At 38.3% G+C, this 22,336-nt stretch overlaps 1 pseudogene; it reads right to left on the reverse strand.

Annotated features, from left to right (window-relative positions):
• LOC137281066 (uncharacterized) overlaps window positions 1-22,336 on the reverse strand; it is a 51,671-nt pseudogene that overhangs the window by 26,594 nt on the left and 2,741 nt on the right.

Consider the following 22,336-nt stretch of genomic DNA (forward strand, 5'->3'; position numbering starts at 1 on the left):
TCACAATTAGGCATGCTGTCTACAGAAAATAAAGTCTTGTTATTCAGGAAGCGAGGTACTGGCAGCAAACCCTAAGGTCAGCCCTAACACTCACTCCAAGAATGTACTCATGAATCACATAACCTGACCAAGTAAGCACTACTGAAGAGGCCTCACTCACACACTCACTCACTCACTCACTCACCGACCCACACTCACTCGGACAGTTATTCGATCAAAACCCTTACTCTCTCACTCACTCACTCACTCACTCACTCACTCACTCACTCACTCTTCTTCTGGTTCCTCCGGTGGTTGTGGTTGAGGTTGTTGTTTCTGTTTTTGTTGTTTTTGTTTCTGGGGTTGCTGCGGTCGTGGTTGTGGAGTCTGCCTGTCAGGTTTGCTGTAGTGGAGGTGCTGTGTGTGTGCCCATATATCCTTCCTGAAACAAGATACACTACCTGTCTCAGCAGTCAGACAACATACCCTTTGGATTTACTTTATAACAATAAATGTTACATTATCAATAACATCGTCCATGTTACACAGTAGTAAATTCAGATCATATAGCTCAACTATTCATAAACAGAAGACAGACATAGTAGGGCATGGATATAACGAACACAGATACAGTGTACAAACGCATATAGTGAACACAGATATAGCGCACAAATGGATATAGCGATCACAGATATAGAATACAAATGGATGTAGTGAACACAGATATAGCGTACAAACGGATATAGTGAACACAGATATAGTGTACAAATAGATATAGATATTTCCATCAAAAGTTCCATCATTAGTCCTTTATAACATCATTAAAATTTTACCCAAATAACAAACTCATCAGTAGCAAATTTACAACTATAGCGAACTGATTTACTACCCCAAGGCCCAGTTAACAACATGATTACATGTACACATCAACCTTGTTGGCGGGGAATCAATATTGCTTGATGGTCACTACAAACATATCGAGTTCAAAAGCTTGACTGGTACACACGTCTTCATTCACTTTCGCCACTGTGGCAGACAAACATAAAGCTATCACCTTTGACAAAATTGGCAAAATTGTGGAATTTGTTAAACTCAGTTAAGTAATATATTCTTGGGATTGTTGTGATTGTTAAACATGGTCTAGCTAATGTCTGCGAATGAAAAATTCAGAATTTGAATGTCATGTCAGTTTACAAGAATAAAGATTTGTAGCCTCAGGATATACATGTCTCTACATCTCTCCCATCCAAGATGGCAGTCAAACGTGCATAATGAACAACAGATATAGCAAACAAACTTTCATGGACCTTTTGAGTTTGTTATATCCATGTTCTGTTGTAGCAGAAACAGTGCTGTATATTACCATAGATAAGCCAAATTTTGAAGACCAAAAACATTTGCCTGTAGAAGGGGGTCGACTTATCTAAGGGTTCCACTCTCATCACATCAAACTTTTTTCTGGTTTCGCATGAATGAACAAGAGAAAACAACTTTGTCAGTGAAGACGTCAAATTTGCAATTAAACATCACTAAACAAGATTATTTACCTTTTCAGTTCTGATTTCGTATACAGTGCCAGAAACAGCAGTTAGCTGTGCACACGTTCTGGCTATCTACTAGCGATTTAGTTAAAACATTCTCATGTTGTTGATCACTGGCTTGTCTAGTCCAGACTCGATTATTTACAAACTGCCGCCATATAGCTGGAATATTGCTGAGTGCACATAAAACTAAACTCACTCACTCACTTAACTAACCAATATTTTTTAGACTAAATTACACAGAAAGTTATGCTTAAATCCGCTTTCAGATCAGTATTTCAAACCGTTTTGACTACTATTTGCTGAAGTGTTCTACTTAATGTCATCACTGGCAGAGAGCCTGTGATGCCTGTGCATCACCTGTGCTGGTTCCTGTTGGTCTGCATTGAGAAGTAGCCACGGGTCACCAGGTTGAAGGTTGGATCCTCAGGGTCACGACCATTCTCTTGCCCCGTAGTGATACTCTGTAACAACACAACACATGAATTGATACTCTGTAACCAGCACATGAACTGATACTCTGCAACCAACACATGCACTGATACTCTGTAACCAACACATGCACTGATACTCTGTAACCAGCACATGAACTGATACTCTGTAACCAACACATGTACTGATACTCTGTAACCAGCACATGCACTGATACTCTGTAACCAGAACATGTGCTGATAATCTGAAAACCAAAACATGAAATGATACTCTGTAGCAACACGTGAACTGATACGCTGTAACAACACTTGAACTGATACCTTGTAACAAACACATGCACTGTTTCTCTGCAACCAACACATGAACTGATACTCTGTAACCAACACATGAACTGATACTCTGCAACATCACATGTACTGATACCCTGTAACAACACATGAACTGATACCCTGTAACATCACATGTACTGATACCCTGTAACCAAAACATGAACTGATACTCTGTAACATCACATGTACTGATACCCTGTAACAACACATGAACTGATACCCTGTAACATCACATGTACCGATACTCTGTAACAACACATGAACTGATACTCTGTAACATCACATGTACTGATACCCTGTAACAACACATGAACTGATACTCTGTAACCAACACATGAACTGATACTCTGTAACATCACATGTAGTGATACCCTGTAACAACACATGAACTGATACCCTGCAACATCACATGTACTGATACCCTGTAACCAAAACATGAACTGATACTATGTAACATCACATGTACTGATACCCTGTAACAACACATGAACTGATACCCTGTAACATCACGTACCGATACTCTTTAACAACACATGAACTGATACTCTGTAACATCACATGTAGTGATACCCTGTAACAACACATGAACTGATACCCTGTAACATCACATGTACTGATACCCTGCAACAACACATGTATCGATACTCTTTAACAACACATGAACTGATACTCTGTAACATCACATGTACTGATACCCTGTAACAACACATGAACTGATACCCTGTAACCAACACATGTACTGATACTCTGTACTCTGTAACATCACATGTAGTGATACCCTGTAACAACACATGAACTGATACTCTGTAACCAACACATGTACTGATACTCTTTAACAACACATGAACTGATACTCTGTAACATCACATGTAGTGATACCCTGTAACAACACATGAACTGATACTCTGTAACCAACACATGAACTGATACTCTGTAACATCACATGTACTGATACCCTGTAACAACACATGAACTGATACCCTGTAACCAACACATGTACTGATACTCTGTACTCTGTAACATCACATGTAGTGATACCCTGTAACAACACATGAACTGATACTCTCTAACCAACACATGAACTGATACTCTGTAACATCACATGTACTGATACCCTGTAACAACACATGAACTGATACCCTGTAACATCACATGTACTGATACCCTGTAACAACACATGAACTGATACCCTGTAACCAACACATGTACTGATACTCTGTACTCTGTAACATCACATGTAGTGATACCCTGTAACAACACATGAACTGATACTCTGTAACCAACACATGTACTGATACCCTGTAACCAAAACATGAACTGATACTCTGTAACATCACATGTACTGATACCCTGTAACATCACATGTACCGATACTCTTTAACAACACATGAACTGATACTCTGTAACATCACATGTACTGATACCCTGTAACAACACATGAACTGATACCCTGTAACCAACACATGTACTGATACTCTGTACTCTGTAACATCACATGTAGTGATACCCTGTAACAACACATGAACTGATACTCTGTAACCAACACATGTACTGATACTCTGTAACCAGCGCACCACATGTACTAGGACACCAACCAACTCATCAGCCAGTCTAAGTAAACTTATCCTCAGCACTTTTCGTACACTCCACCACTGAGTCTAACAAAACCTTATGGGAGGTAACCTTTGAGATTGACCAATCAGAACACAGCTTTCCAAATCACGAAAGTGGACATTCGCACATACCTTTTGAACCTTTTATCTCGAAAAGGTTCGGACCCGAACGATTCTGAATGCTATTTAGCATGTGATCGCTTCCGGGTGATGCACATGGCTTATGTACAGCCATGACAACAGTAAGTAAACAGTTGCTGAAAATAGTGTTTTTGACAATATTCAAGGATGTTATCTTGCGGAAATATTAGCTAATGGTAACCTTGTCAACAGAAACCCCAAAGCGTCTATACTGCAGGTCAAATAACTGTGTTATATGCTGATTTTTGTTTGTGGAGAGATCTGTGTTAATGACCTGAATATTTTGAAAGTCCCTCAATCCCTAAATAGTAGCCGTTGTCTGATTGGTTAAATCTATTTAAAGGTCTCGCATTTGATTGGATTGTGATTAGTTGCTCAAACGTTACCTGACGTGACCTTCTACTAGGTTTTGTTAGACTCAATGGTGGAGTGTAACGAAATACACTGAGACGAACTTCACTTAGACTGACTCATCAGCTTAAGTCAACATCTCACTCACCTCAATTGTGTTGAGAATCATTTTCGTTGTGGAATTGTGAAACGTGCCAAAAATGTGAATTGTTTCCAGGGCAACCTCTCGTGCTAGTTCTCTTGTTGCCTGCAAACATTAAGAAACAGTTAAATAAATTCTTTTAGACACCAGATAGTCTTCTTTGAGTGCTGAGTGAGTACTAGCACAGTTTATTTTTTTTCTAAACAATGTCAGTGAGATATTTTCATGTGAAAATGAAACAAATGACAACATCAGCTGGGATATTGCTCATGATTTGAGGATAGCCAAAGCATGTTTTTAATATATTTTGTTCTTTAGATACATACTGAACAGCAAAAGAAATGGAATTTTCGAAAAAATGAAGTCTCATAAAGGAAAGCGTTCATGTTTAGGTCTTCTATTTAAGAAAAAAACGCCATAGTTGTGTTTCTTTTGCTGTTCAGTAACCAACAAATGAACTGCAACTCTGTAACCAAGACAACACAAGACCAGATATTCTGTAACCAACACTGTTCAGTATACTCAGGATGCACATTAATTTTCTGCACCCAGAAGCATTGATGTAATGAAGATGTAAATAAAACATATTTTATAAGTAATCTCATTCTGTTGAAAGGGTGATATGGGGATGACACAGAGTTATTTCCCTTTCCGCTGTCATAATCTAATCTGTATTTTTAAAATGGTACGTCACACACATTTACACAAAAATGTTTTGTTGATAGGTTTACATGTGATAACAAAGATTAAAGGACATCTGCCGGTGTTTATCATGTGTATTCCCCACCCTCACCAGCAGCATCAACTCCTCGGCAACCAGTGTGACAGCTCGTCTCTCGGCCAGTGCCTCTGCTGTTTTCTCCCACTCTTCATTCTCAGCTCTTACCACCGCACTTAAAGAAGAGCAAGTTTTTTATGACGTGACAGCAAGTAAAGTCCATTTACCAGATTGTACCATGGTTACTAGAAGATCATAACCGGTGTATATGGAGTAGAACCTATTGTAACTCCTGCTATATCATCAACAGATCCTAACATATCTAAGGGGTGTAACTCCATATAGAGAAAAGCAGACTGGCTTAGATTATTATGGAAACAGATTTTTATTCACTGTCAGGACTGTCAATGCAAAACCATGGCTTGGGACATATTCTGGGTAAATCTTGCATTTGAACCAATGACCAGTGGATCTTGGAGCAACTAAGGGAAGTAAGTCAGTATCACAATGGTCCTACAACTTCAGAGTCAACACACAATTACACCTAAAGAAAAATTGTTTGTGTTGCGATGAAAAAGAATGTAAAATAGTTTGAAAGAGGTATACGTGACAACAGAAACAGTCTGTATGTTTGTTTGGGTTTCTCTAAGTTGATGATGCAGTGACCCATATTCCATGACCCAGTATCTAACAATGACCAGCAGGTATGAAATTATGCATGAAAAACAAACAAACAAACAAACAAACAAACAAACAAACAAACAAACAAACAAACAAACAAACAAACTGTTCCAGTAGCAATGACTGGAGACTACTCACTGTCTCATCTCAGCCTCGAACATGTTGACGTCAGGCTTGATGTAGGTGATGAGGAAGTCGTCAACGATGTCCTCCACCAGTTTGCGCACAATGACATAGTCCTTGAGCTGCCAGTTATCATATGTCTCCAGCCCAAGTTCCCCATTGTATGGCCGTTTCTTTGTCTCGTATTCAGCTCGTATCTCCTCCCTGAAGGATATGGACAATAGCCATTAAACATACAAGAGGTAAATACAGGCCTAACTTTTGGTTAGAGAGTTAAAACAATTTTTCCTGTTCATGAAGAGATGTTGTGTTGCCATCGGCACTCACTATCGATTTCTGTTTCAATAGTTTTATCACTGTGAATGTCCTGTTGGACAGAGGGTAGTGGGGTAGCCTGACGATTAAAGCGTCCGCTCGTTAAACTGAAGACCCCTCCGGGTTCAATTCCCCACATGGGTAAAATGTATGAAGTTCATTTCTGGTGCACGAGCCATAATATTGCTGGAATAATGCTAAAACCTGTGTAAAACCACACTCACTATTTTGGGCAGGTCATGGAATGTTGTGCATTATTTTCCTAATAGAAATATACAGCTATGCACTTTTCATTGAGTGTTTTGTTACCTGGATGATAGCAGTGTATGAAATATGGCCCGTCTGACCATCTGATTTCTGATGAACTTTCTAATCATTTTGAACTTACCAGCCCTGATGTCTGGCTGGGTTTTGGGGCTTATTTAATACACTGAGAACAGCAATATGTAATACATCTATTTGCACATTAATGACAAGCATAGGTTGCCTGGGATTACCTCTAATCCACCAGCATACTCACACGCACAGAAACGCAGGATGACAAACCAGTGATCAAAATAACATATTAATGAGTGAGTATGGTTTGATGCTGCACCAGAAATGTTTCACACACTGTACCCATGTAGGGAATCAAACCCAGATCCTTGGCGTGACAAGCGAATGCTTCAACCACAGGACTACCCCACTGCCCCTCAGTATTATGAGCAGTGCCTTGTGATGACACTGGCTGGCTGACTACATGTGGCAGTGTCCTACCTAAGTCTGTAAATGCGGTCCATGGCATAGGGGAGATCGTCCACTGCACGTCGGACATACGACCCTGCAGAGTGAGCACTGTGTTCACTCGGCGTCCCCACACCAAGCATGTTAGGGCTGACATTAGGATTTGCTGCCAATATCTCGCTTCCTGAAAAACAGGGATTTACTTTCTGCACTTAAGATACAACAGTACATGGTTCATTTAACACATGAGAGTAAGGGTATAATGGTAATACAATAGAGGTTTTTTGTCTGGTAAGAGATAAAGGGTTAAGTTCCATGTGTCGATTTGTATCATCAATACAGTTGTTTGTCTGGTAGGAGGTAAAGGGTTAAATCCCGTGTGTCAATGTGTAACATCAATACAGTTGTTTGTCTGGTAGGAGGTAAAGGGTTAAGTTCCATGTGTCAATGTGTAACATCAATACACTTATTTGTCTGATAGGAGGTAAAGGGTTAAGTCCCATGTGTCAATGTGTAACGTCAATACAGTTATTTGTCTGATAGAAGGTAAAGGGTTTATAATGTCCCGTGTGTCAATGTGTAACATCAATACAGTTGTTTGTCTGATAGAAGGTAAAGGGTTAAGTCCCATGTGTCAATGTGTAACATCAATACAGTTGTTTGTCTGATAGGAGGTAAAGGGTTAAGTTCCATGTGTCAATGTGTAACATCAATACACTTATTTGTCTGATAGGAGGTAAAGGGTTAAGTCCCATGTGTCAATGTGTAACATCAATACACTTATTTGTCTGATAGGAGGTAAAGGGTTAAGTCCCATGTGTCAATATGTAATAGTGTAACATCAATACAGTTGTTTGTCTGATAGGAGGTGAAGGGTTAAGTTCCATGTGTCAATATGTAATAGTGTAACATCAATACAGTTGTTTGTCTGGTAGGAGGTAAAGGGTTAAATCCCATGTGTCAATGTGTAACATCAATACAGTTATTTGTCTGATAGGAGGTAAAGGGTTAAGTCCCATGTGTCAATATGGAACAGTGTAACAACAATACAGTTGTTTGGCTGGTAGGAGGTAAAAGGTTAACTCCCATGTGTCAATGTGTAATGGTGTTACGGTAATACAGTCATTTGTCTGGTAGGAGGTAAAGGTTTAAGTGTGTCAATGACCAGCAGAGAAACATTGACACAGTTGCTAGTCACGTAGGTGATACAGGGTTAAACCAATTGTGTCAAAGTCTATAGCGTCTATATAGTATATAACAGTAAGAATATAGTCATTGCAAGAGCTATTAACATGAGAATCTCATAAACCACAAACTGTCTTGTCACTGACACAACACAGGGACATGTTTGACAACAAAACACATTATGACTACGATATGTTCACAAGAACATGACAAACAAGTACACCGTGAGGACATTCGTACTGACAGTTTTTGTACAATTTACTCTTGACTGCATATATAGTGAAAATAGATAATTTTGGTGATTTGTGAATTCTGGAATGTATTGGAATGAAAAACTTTGAAAGTAACGTTTTGTGTCAGATCGCATTTGTGTCACATCCCTATTTTCGAAAGGATCCTAGCCCTTTGATCCTAGGGTGTAAGATAGGTGTCCAACCTTTTCTCAAAAAGGTATCCCAGCACTACTTCTTTTCTATCTCACCTACTGTAGATCTTACTATCCTATCTAGTGTCAGTAGCTCAAGTTAGAACACGGATAGGATTGTTTCAAGAAGATCTTGCTATCCTATCTAGTGTCAGTAGCTCAAGTTAGAACACGGATAGGATTGTTTCAAGAAGATCTTACTATCCTATCTAGAGTCAGTAGCTCAAGTTAGAACACGGATAGGATTGTTTCAAGAAGATCTTACTATCCTATCTAGTGTCAGTAGCTCAAGTTAGAACACGGATAGGATTGTTTCAAGAAGATCTTACTATCCTATCTAGAGTCAGTAGCTCAAGTTAGAACACAGATAGTATCGTTTCAAGAATGAGTCTTATCCTAATGGTAGGATGTCCTATCTCTTGTCCAAACTAGTTATGTTGTGTCTTAGCTAGTTCACTTTCGAGAATAGGCACTCAGGTCTCAAACTACTCATTGAAAGAATCTCTGAGAATCTGTTTTGGTCAAACCAAGACACAACCAATATATGACAATTTTGGCTCTCTGAAATGCAACATTATCAAAATAAACCTGTTTTATAAGTTCTAAATTTTAAAAAAGGTCTTGTCTGGAACACCCATAAATTTCCTGTAGTTAATTGTCAGCATCAGTCAGTAGATTTTCTTTGTTTTGTTGGTTCCGCTAACATTTTTTTCCAAAGGTTATAAATTTCAGCGGCAATATGATTTAAGGCATTGTTTAAAGAGGAAATTAATAGAATTCAAACAAACAGGGAAATTGAAGAATAGTTATCAGAAATTCCACTGCAAACATTCTTACATCATGTAACGTCCTTTTTGCATAAAAAAACCAAACTACTCCATAATTTCATAATATCTGGCCCTCATTTCTCGAAACAAACTTTGACATAAGTAAGAGTTTACTCAAATTTGAGAAAACGGAGGAAAATGCATTTCTCAGAATGAAGTGAAATTCTATATTTTTTTTAGTTTCGTGGATGGATTACTTCAGTTGTTGGTTTTTTTCATTTTATAAATGCAGTTGAATAAAAAAATCCGCCATTTCAAATCTGGCCCTTAAAGAAACGCATGTACAGAATAATTTGTAGGCAGCATACTTCAGCTGTATATCAATCAAGCCTGGAACATACAATACAGTATCTGATACTCTGATTATCATAACAGATTGGAAACACAATCAACCAAGACGAAAGTTCAACTAAGTCCAATGCATCAGGTCACCCACAACATTAGGTTGCTGGGAGAAAACATAATCAAAAATTCACAGACTGGCTCGGATTATCAGATGCTTCTGTAACAGACATGCTATACAATAACAAAACAAGATCTCAGTGAATAACAGTGAAATGTTCTCCAATATAAACCCAGCGATCTGTATTCACCAATCTGACTATTCGGCACAGACCTCAATACAACACAATGCCCAATCACGGATCTGACAGCTTAAGTCAATAAAGCCTTGTATACTCCAGTGATCTGTCAATATGGTTTGACAGGCGTATATTGGTTTTGTCAATAGCTGTATATTAACAGCTGTATTATTTCATAACGGACTGACTCTCAGTTTGAAAGACAGTCAACTTCATTTAATCATACAGAATATTTGTGTGACTTTTCAATTGACAACCTCCTTCAGTTAATCACCAGGTATATCAGACAGTGTGTTGTGTTTGGGAGGTTGCTGATCATAAGACCTCTTAAGCAAACAGAAGTTTGCTTTCAAACCAGCTTACTTCCCTGGGGGCAACTGGTGCTTGCAGGTGGGAAAATAGATAGATATTATTATGATGTCAAAGTTGGTGAGCACCAGTTGAAGCATTTCAGTACTTAGCAAGAATACTACAAGATAGCGGGAGTTCTTTCCACAAAGCAACCTTTATTAAGGTTAACCTTAACTCCCATTCTTTAACATTGCACTAAGGTTAATGTTACCTTAGAGGCTTTACTAAGGTTAACCTTAACTCCCATTCTTTAACACTGCACTAAGGTTAATGTTACCTTAGAGGCTTTACTAAGGTTAACCTTAACTCCCATTCTTTAACACTGCACTAAGGTTAATGTTACCTTAGAGGCTTTACTAAGGTTAACCTTAACTCCCATTCTTTAACACTGCACTAAGGTTAATGTTACCTCAGAGGCTTTACTAAGGTTAACCTTAACTCCCATTCTTTAACACTGCACTAAGGTTAATGTTACCTTAGAGGCTTTACTAAAGTTAACCTTAACTCCCATTCTTTAACACTGCACTAAGGTTAATGTTACCTTAGAGGCTTAAAATCACCTTAGTCCAGAGCTCCAGATAATTTTTCAAGCAACTGGGTATTTACTCCCATGTCTGTTTATGTATGAGTAAATGCATTTTTTTAGGAACTAATATTTTGTATACTCCCACTAGTTTAAAGAATTGAGTACTTTTACACAGTTTCTTATCCCTATTGGGTAAATAACTATATATATAAATATAGGTGCATCTCAACAGACTAAACGTTTTTAGTAATTGTCATATTGCCAAACATTTGGTAGCCACTGGTAAATAATCAACATCGAAGTCATGTCACTATTAAAGTAAAGCCTGGACAGTGGCTGCGACTTGAATAGCATATGTATATATAGGCATCGCATACCATTAGCTAATACTGTTGTAAAGTCTGGGTGCCATGACGAATCATACACAAGCTAATTTAGTTAACTGAGTAAAGTACGCAAGGTATTATAGACTTGTTGGGTTTTGAGTGATTCTTATGTATTTTTTGCACTCCCAGTTTCGTAATTAAGTAAATGTGAAATACGCAAATGCAAGCCTTATCTGGAGCTCTGCTAGTGCTAGTCATGAAAGTAGGCCCTTGTCACTTAAAATATACATCCCTTGATACAGAACTTCAGTTTGAGTTAGTGAGTTTAGTTTTATGGTGCTATTAGCAATATCCTAGCAATATCAGAGCGGGACACACCAGAAATAGGACACACCAGAAATGGGCCTCACACATTATACCTATGCGGGGAATCGACCCAGGTCTTCAACATGGCGAGTGAACACTTTATCTACTAGGCTACCACACTGCCCCGGAATACTTGAGCCAGAAATCTGCTGAGTGGCTTTTAAATGAATTAGCTGGATGGGAAGAGAAATATGTGATTCCTTGGCAACTAACATGATAAACGCGCTGATGAACAAGTACCATAACAAGAACAGAGTCAAACAGAGGACCAGCTGATTCTGACACAACAAAGGGACATAACTCTTTCCAGCAAATTCTGGGTCAGCAGGTGTATGTACTCCCTGACTACTTCCTATCAGTATGAACCTCCCAGTGCAATGTAGCTATCTATCATCATAGTTATGGTGTTTATTTCCAAATATAGAGAAAAAATAACACAACTGACAACATAATAAATCTATCTTTTTATTTCATAACAATTATAAATAATAATATAAAAATTCTTCTAAATGTTTTTTTACAAAATATAAACTATGTATATATAACTAACAAGGTGTCATTTAAATACATGAAGAAGATAAAACTAATTTCACAAACAGTGGGACAGAAGCAATATCAGTAGCAATAATTACAAAATATCACTTTTCTGACCAGCCTATGAATAAAGTTTCAATTTTTAAAATATCATTTACAAATTAGATGAAAATTCTGATGGATAAATTTTAAATTTTACAAGACAAAAATGTCCTTGGCCAGTGTTCTTTGATGTACATCTGCTGTTTTTAATATCATCATTTAAAATTTCCCTTTCTAGTTTAAGCAAATACATAGCTGACAAATACTGCTAAAAATATGAAGTCTTTATAGTTCTGAAACACATTCATAACAATATCAGTGATAACACTTTGGAGAACTCATTTAGCTGACGTCACGCAATCAAAAATTTCAAGAATCTCAAAACAAATATAGTATTAGTAAATAGACTAAAACAGATGACAGATGAGCTAACATTGCACTGAGCTAATGTGATGAAGATGGCACATCTAACAGAATTTACAATAAACATCCTACATCATAAGGATGAAGATTTTTGTGGATATCAACTTCTTTATGAGAGAACACAACGTTTCGGACTTAATTAACTCCGAAACGTTGTGTTCTCTCATAAAGAAGTTGATATCCATAAAAATCTTCATTCTTATGTATTTTCACTTCTAAATGACATTCAAAGACATCCTACATCATAAACATGCAACACACACAAAGGGTTTGAAATCAGTCAAACCTTTTCACAAGTTTTCAAAAATACTCTGCTATAAAAATACTTCCATAAAACAAGTGAGCTGTGGATTTTTCTTGCCTCATAAATTCAAGTTAATTGAAAACCATGACATGAGGTGACATACATGTTAGATATGGCACCATTGTTTGTAAAGAGTGCTCTTAACTGTGAGATTCAGTTGTCAAATATTATGCTGCTTCACGGAAACTAAGCATGTACACTGTTAGAACTAAAGAGTATTGTATTGCTAGACATCAAATTATAATACTGGAAACTGAATATGCCAATCATTAGCAAACATTCAGATTAAAGTCTTGGTAGGATTGGAACTAGTTGTCAGGACAGGTGTACTAGTACTTGGATTAGTTGCGTATCATGTGGAACTAACATACGCCTAACCTGTAAACTACACATGATATTGAGATTATAACATACTGTCAATTTTTTCATTTCACTTACAAATGCTAAATTTGTAATATTTACTCCACTTCTGAATACCTGTTCAACATTTGCACAAAAATGAGTGTTTTGCCATCATGGTTGTGTCTGAGTCCAAATAAAGAATCATTGCTGTTGTATGTTTTCCCTGATCTCCACTGGTGTTATAGACAATATCAACAACAAATTCACAAACATAACCTCTTAAGTATTTGGCACAAGAGTGAGAATAAGTATATGTAAGTAATATTGCTCCTATATAAAGCACAGAAAATATATACTGAGATCAGTGGTGTGATATGAGAAAAATAGCACTGGATGTAAGTAACACATACACCAGCACTAAACGAAATAATCACGGTCGACATATTACGAGTATATCAACTTTCATATGACCTTGTGTAAAAATAAATGGAAAGGTCATATAAGGTTAAGGTCAAAGAATCAATTCCAAGATGCTCCATGTCTAGCTATGATATCTAAATCTTGTTCCCAACAAATTTATTTTCTGCAGTTAAATTTCAATACTGGTTATAGCCCTGAAACATCTATTGGAAAAGGATTATCTTTCTTGTGCAGACTAAAAACTCTCTGGTGGTCCACAAGAATCTCCCAACAAGTCCAGTCTAACAACCATTGTCACAATTACTTCAGTACGTTTCCTGAAGAAGCCTATCTTCTGATCACGATATCCCTGTGTTTCCACATACCGATAATTACCAGTATTTACCGATAAAATATGTCCTGTACCGATAATCTCAAACACTGTTGGTTCAGTTTACCGGTAAAATCATATGCAGTTGGATGTGTTTTAGACTAGTGGTGGTAATCATATTGTAAAAATGCACGGAGCAATACAATCATCTGACTTTCTTGTCTCATCACCACAGAAAAAATGATCATGGAAATCCCTCTGATCTACATATAGATGTCACCAAGGTATTTGATATTCCATAATTCTGGCTGAGAAAGCAATTCACAACAAATTGTGCCCTCTCTGTCTGGCGGAATTATACGAAGGGTTACAACTGGCTTTCAAAGCACATGTCAAACAACAACTTGAAAGCAGACAACACTGTCATCTTTTCGGTGGAGGTCAAGCTCATTCACCAAAACGTAAGGCTAACGAAAGTGAGGAAGCAACTCGTGACATTAGTAATAGGAATGATGGCAGAAATATTCTATCTGATAAAGAGAGAGTGAAGCACTTTAATTATGACTGGTTTCACAAATTTCGCCGTTCATGAATGAAAACCGATCAGAAAGGAAGACTCCTAATGTTTTTCAAAATATGTGAAGTAGTTGGTAAACTGAATGAACTTACTTGTGGGCGCATTAATTTACAGAAAGTTATGTGGCTGCAGGGTTTTTTTTGTTTGGATGTCATCATAATGCTGGCAGCATCAACTCCTATCTTACCAGTGTTTGTATGTCAGCATTTTATTGGTTACTGAAATGTAAAAATTTAGGGGCAGGTAATTTGAAAACGCACACCACAAGCATTGGTCCAAGGGTGAGAGAGGCATTAGGGAAATGTGAGCATAGGGGATACCTTAAACCTATTAAAGCCATATTTCTCAAGAAACCGTAAACATCAATAATCAATAATAACGTCATTTCTCATAAATAAAATAAGCAAACAATCATCATTAGCACTTTGCAGACTTTGTATTAAACCGTAAACAAGAACCCTGTAAACAACCGCATATAACCAGTCAAGTCACTCAGTACAGTCATGCAACACGATCCCCAGCAACTTCTGACGGCCAACCGTGAACCAGTAATGGGCTAGTGGGTGTGACTTTATTGTTTCCTCAGGTTGGTGACATTCACAAAACAATGACTCACAATTATGCAATTAAGTGACATAGAATCATTATATACCTTAATGAACATTATTTTCAACAAAGACCAATTTATAACATCATCAATAATCACTAGACCTCATCACTTCAACAGAATCTGGGTTTCTGTATTTGCATACAAGTTATGGATTTGTCTTGACATACTCACAGCTGAATATCTGGTCTCTACTTAGAGTTGGTTCTGTGATCATGCAGCTTGACTATGTCATTCCATTTAATACTACTACAATAACATGATGCCTTTTAATTCAAATTTGGGAAGTGTCAGGTCAAGGTCAAGGTCAAGGTCAGAGGAGGTCAAGTTAATCCCTGTACATGATATATAAGTCAATTGACTACCATAGCTGAAGGCTGGAGCTAAGTGGCGCTGCTACAAAACGTGGTCCACGACGTCTGTAGAATCGTTTTGGATGGAAAGTGTACTTCCTGCCATCAGCCCAATGGGTTTTAGAGAGAAATGGCGAACGTTTGCTGTAGCGAGGTGAGTAGATATCAAACATACTGTCATACTCCAGGGGTGTGTATAGATCATATTTATCCCCCCATGCCTTCAGTGTTTCCTTACCAACAGGGGACGGGGCATACGTCAGGTTATTCCGGCGTTCTCTAAGCCGCTCTCTGGCATCCTGGAGTCTCTGACGTTCCTTCTTCAGGTATCTGGTAACACAGACATTCAGGGAAATGAATCAGACATTTGAGGCTTTACACAGACATTCACAGAGACTTAAACAGACATTCTAAATGGCCGTCTGTAACACACAAACATTCAGAGGCACTGATATACATAGGGATACCACAAAACATCAATACGCCAATGCATCGATTCTTCTTCCAAGACAATACAATTATTGATTAATTCAAAACTGTATTGATATTTAGTTTTGAAAGTATTGGTTAAAACATGTTTATGTATCATGTACATTTTGAAATTGTATCATATTTTGGTTTCTGATTCTGTAAGAGTTATAAATGCTTATTTGTATGCATAAAGATAGGAAATCAGAAATTTTTAGTCTCTGAGAATAGAAAATGTTGACTTTTTCATGGACACTCATAAAATATGAAATATTCATCTTCGAAATGTAACTAAATTTACACAAAAATGCTGCAAAAATGCGTATCATGATAAGTATTGAATCGTGACATGGGTATCGTGATATGTATCGATTCATGAAACTCGTGTACTGTGACATCCCTAAAAATAGACATTCCAAGAAGGCATCGGTAGGACACATACTTACACATAGACATTCACAAGCACTAAAATAGACGTTCTAAAAGACCATTCAGATATTCTAAGAGGCTGCCTGTGAGACACATTCACACAGACTTAAGAGCCATCCTCTGAGTATATCTGTAATACATGTAACTTCACAGGAGATCAAACATGTCTTCAGAGTCAGTCTGAAATTTTTTTTTAATGTATTTGTAAATTAAACTCACTGTATTTTCAGTGAGGCCTCCTGCTGTGCGAGGGAGTGCTCCTTCGTGCGATGATACATAATGTCATTCATTGTCCCTGATGCCAGAGGAGTGTCACCTGAAGAACAGCCACGACATTAGAACACAGACCAAACATTATCTTAATAAGACATAATCTTAAATACTTTCATCATTAAGTTACAGACAAGAACAATTTTTCAGTCAAACTTACAAATTGGTGATTTCAAGCCAAACAAAAAAAACGATATCTAGTTTACAGGTTCTCACTGCCATTCTACAGATCAAGCAACACAAATATGTATGGTTTATGGGTCATAACACAATGCCAGGAAACAAACAACACAAATATGTATGGTTTAAGGGTCATAACACAATGCCAGGAAACAAACGACACAAATATGTATGGTTTATGGGTCATAACACAACGCCAGGAAACAAACAACATAAACATGTATGATTTACAGGTCATGACACAATGCCAGAGACCACAAGACACAAACATGTAAGGTTTCGTGTCTTTAACAAAATGTGACACAAATTTTAAAAAACACTCAGTTCCTCTCCAACAACCATAGTATGACTTACTGAATCTCCTGGTGTTCTGTTTCCCATAGAGTCTCTCCATCTCATTGTTCAGCACATAGTTCCTCTTGCCCAGACGATGCTGTGAGGAGAGACACACTTGTAATGACAGATGGAAACACAAACGGAGAGGGTGCTGATGTATGAAGGAGAGTAGCACACAGCTTAGAAAAGTGTACCAAGTCGCAACAAATCTGATGAATTTGAGAGGAAAACCTGGAGCAGAGATCCAGATAAGATTCAGCTCAAGCGGGTACTGTACCCACTGTATTTTTCACAGTGGGTATCGTGCATGTTGAGTGGGTATTTTATTTTCTGTTGCTTTCAAATATGTGATTATTTTATTGATTTTAATCACTTAAATATAATATGTATACCACTGAGTAAGTTTACTAAACAGGTATATACTGTTTTATGTCATACCTAAGCAAAACCAACTCAGCTTTAACGGGAATGACTTTATAAAACACTCATCTTACACTAACAGTACAACTTAATAGCAACTGATGTCTTTTTCACTGCGCAAGCAATTTTCATTAATGTATTCCCTACGCATATGTATTAAGCTTTTTGCGTATTTAACATTACAAATGCGTAACTGGTATGCAATAATAATTTTCCAATGCTTATAAACCTAATTCTGATCACTGCCTTTAATGGTCATTATCCTTTCTACTTGCACCAATACCCGGTAAGAGGTTTTACTCCCAATGTAAAACCTGGGAATAGGTTTAACTAGATTTAAGTAAAACCTATTCCCAGGTTTTACTAGGAGTAAACCCTCGTCCCGAAAGTACCGGTTTGGAGCGATCAGCCACCGAAATCTGCATTCACAGGAAAGGAAAAACAAAAACTCTGACAACAGTGTTTTAATTGAAATTGAACGTCATTGTAACACTTCCGTGAGCGACAGTTTGTGTTGTACCGGAATCTCCCTCTGAAGTAGGAACCGACACTGTCGCAGACGTCTGAGTTTTCTTTGGAGCTGAACATGAGAGAACATCTGACGCCATTGCTTGTTGTTGATCACTGGTTCTCTTGTAAACCCTCACTGCCTCGCTTTTGTGACCTACAATAAAAGAATTCATCTTGATAAGTCATTTCAAATTGTACATAACCGTTTGAAAAGCAATTTATATGATATTGTAATCGCTTTGCTTGGGGCCATCATTGGGATTCGAACCCGGATCTTGGCATGTTAACCATAACACATGTTGACATCACAAGTTCTAGCATTTAAAATCGCCAAATTGCAATTTGGCCCAGTCACTTCAAGTTTCATTCGTGTTTTGCAGATATTCATTGAGTTACATACCAGTTTGTTCACAAATCTGTTGCTCGCTTATGTTTGCCTCGTAGAGACGGGTAGCAGCAGTGCATCTGAGCGAGTGGTTCGTTTTCCTTCCTTCAATTCCGGCTTCAGCACATATTCTCTTCACCGTTGTCTGGATTGTGTTGTGGCCCATGGGCGACTCTAGGTACCATTTTCCATCCTTAGGTTTCTTCATCGGGGTGAAGTAAAACGCATTTGCTCGAGTTGAAGATGGTAGGCTGGAAAGTTAAATTGTGTTGACATAGAATCAATTAAGTATGAAATGTTTGCATTTGTCATTTATATGCCCCTAAACCAATGCGTGCAATCATCATCAGGGAGTAAAATTATAAGACAATTTACATGCAGTATGGGTCAAGTCACCCGCATGATGTGATTAAATGAGTGGTATATCTAAAGAATGTATAACATGTATCAGAAATGTATCAGAAAACATCTAATACATACCAAAGTGACTTGTACTTCATGAAAAGGCGCACATAACATCGTTCCGGGTTCTTGGTATTTTCATACGCTCGCACCTTTTTCTTCTGCAGTTTCCTGTCTTTCACTCCCCCGGCATTTGTCTTAGAGACGTCTTCCACATACTGCAGGTACCTGCGGCCGTTCTGGTCTGTATGTGGGCCTGTAATCTGAGGTTGTTGGTGTAGTCTTAAACTCCGATGTTCCTTTCCACCTCTCAAGGCGAAGTTAAGTCCTGGAAAATAAAATTCCGTACACAATTATATAATGTTTATCTATTTTGGTCTTAACACGGGATTCAAAATATCCATCCAAACTTTGTTTGGTTTGGTTTGCCTCAAAGTGAAGTCGGGCATTTTGTTCCAGTTAATCACATTTATTTTCGATGTGAAGGTTTGATTGTAAATGCCAAAATTGCTAATATCCGACTTTTCGACAGGGAAATCAAATGCAAAATGCAACTCACCAGTTAAGTAGAGGACTGTGTCCAGGAGTTTTTGCGGCGTGCCTTCTCCAAGAGCCCCCTTCTCCCACATAGTGTTCTCCTCGTCTCGAGTTATCACCTCTGTAGGTTTTCTCACGTCTGCTCCAAGACCAGCTGTGGACCTCTCACGCATGCATGCGTCCAGTGCCTGTCTGCTGTCCTGGAACTCTTCGCCTTCCATCAGATTGTAAGGAGATTTGTTAGCTTTCAAGTGTGACGCTATTGCCGTGAATAGCCCATACACAGTAACAGCTGGGTAGCAAGTCCCGTCCACTTTCCTCGCCTCGAATAGGAAATACTTTAGGGCTGTATTTATATCTTTAGCAGTCATATCCAGCAAGTCTTCAGTCAAGACGGACGACGACAGCGCGATGTTTGCATCCATTGACCTCGTCCGACGCTCTTCTTGCCATCGCCTGAATACTCCTTTCGCCCAATCATTTTTGTACCTTGTCGTTCTTGGAACACATCGAGATAATTTCCTTTCAATATCTTCCTCAGTCAAAGGTGCCGCGAAACGGAACAGAAAATCATCATCATCATCATCATCAGCAGCAGCAGCAGCAGCAGCAGCAGCAGCAGCAGCAGCATTGTCATCATCTTTCTTAAACTGCGACTGTGTTAAAAACATTTCGTCTTCGCTCTGGTTTGCCATGGTTAGCAATGAGCGGATTCAAGTAACCACGTGGTATATAACTGACTCACTCACAAAAAACACGTGCACTGCGTGAAAATCCCGTGCGTTTTCTAACTTGTGCATTAGAGTTGCGACATTGCTGTCATTCCGAATGTTCGCGGTATAGTGAGGTCCTAATTCCTTATAACGCAATATTTAAAATGACGGTTTATAAGTATAGGAGAAAAAACGCCTCCGAAGTTTTGGTAGAGAATGTAAACCTTCGGGGGTCGGGAAATCCCTCGGGGCTACTCCCCGAGGGATTTCCCGACCCCCGAAGGTTTACATTCTCTACCAAAACTTCGGAGGCGTTTTTTCTCCTATACATAATGGGAAATTTTGCAGGGGTATTTTACCCAGATATGTAGTTTAAGTGGGGTTCTGCTGGAGGAATATAGGTCTCAGACCTTTACAACTTTGGTGGAACCCATAAGCATACAGCTGCTCACTTTCTTCAGGAACATATTTGACCACATCTTCAATTTGATGCCGACATTTAGTATTTTATTAATGGAAAGCTAGCATAAGTTATTCATAGTTGTTTAAGCATGTTAAATGACTTCTTATTCAAGGTAGGTATTTATTTCTAACTTCTACTCCTGGAAAGAGTTCAGTCAAGGATTGGGGGTATCAATAACAGTGGCTATGCCCTAAAAGACTTTGGCATTTTCCTGTTGAAATAAGATCTATAAATTTCTCTCTTAATGACAATCATGATAGTATACGTGTGACAGCATCTTTCTTCCTGACATAAAGAATAATACTTGTCCTTGAACTCCATCACAATGTACTTAAAACAGATAAGCCATTCTGGACTATACGTTTTACTAAAATATTTTACCTATATTTTAAACTATGCGATAAACATCATAATTCGGCAAATATTCTCCCACCATGATGCGCTGTGCCCTCTCCTCCTCCACATCATGTAGATGTTCGATGTGACCCAGGATGGACGACTGCTCCATCATCTGCTGTTCCACCTTCTCGATCTGACTCTGAATCTTGTTGATCTTGTTCTGTTGGATTATCATCTTGTCCACCGGATCCATGATGGCTGAAACACAGTTGCCATGGTTACCAGGGATTTACCCAGGTCTGATAGTCACTCCCAAGTCTTCAGTAGATTGCAGTAAAAATTTCAAATTTGACTCAAAGAAATTCCATTTTCTAACCTATATACCTTTGTGAGTTTTACTTTTATGACGCCTTTAGCATTACTCCAGCAATATCATGGCCAGGGGACACCAGAAATGGGTGCTTCACACATTGTGCCCACGTGAGGAGTAGAACCTGGGCCTTCAGTATGATGAGCGGATCCTTAACCATCAAGCTACCCTACCTTCCCCTTTCCAACAGGAAATTCAGAATGATAAACCTGTTGGAACAGACGAAATTGAAAGAGAGTGTCAGAACTCAGGCAGCCAGTGGCAACACAGCATCTCTTCATGGACAGGAGAAATGATGAGTAAGCACACTAACAACAAGGCCACCCCACCGCCGACTAGAATCTATGCACTTTTTAAGCTATCCAGTTTTTCACATCATCACTATCGTTTTCCTATTTGCCAGGCCAAGGCATTTAGGTTGTAAGAAAATCCCCTTGGTCACACAATCTCATCTGCACATTCAGTAATACCTTCTCATGAACAAGCTTATTGTATAGCTAAATACCACTTGCATAAGCTTTTTGTTACCAGTACTGCACAGAACAACTTTAATTGCTTGATCTCACTTATTAACTTATTTGTCCATATCTTATCAATAAGAGGAAACTGGGTACCATATCTTAGTGCTACGTCGTACTAAGCAATGTTCCAGCAGTCTTTAAACAACAAAGTCTGGATCGGACCATCCAGTGATCAACAGCACCAGCATTAATTTACTCAATGTGGAATACAATGATATGTGTCAACCATTGTCATTTTAATCCCACTTGATCCTGTTAGTCTTGCTTATGACAAGCATGGATTACTGAAGATCACTTCAAACCTGGATCTTCACAGGTTAAGATGGCCGTGCTCAACAACAGATGTAGCATCACATGTACAGAGAAAACTCCTAACCACTTGTGGTTGGATCAAGCTACAGATAATG

Source organism: Haliotis asinina, chromosome 4 (assembly GCF_037392515.1).
Source record: "Haliotis asinina isolate JCU_RB_2024 chromosome 4, JCU_Hal_asi_v2, whole genome shotgun sequence".
Lineage (NCBI taxonomy): Eukaryota > Metazoa > Mollusca > Gastropoda > Lepetellida > Haliotidae > Haliotis > Haliotis asinina.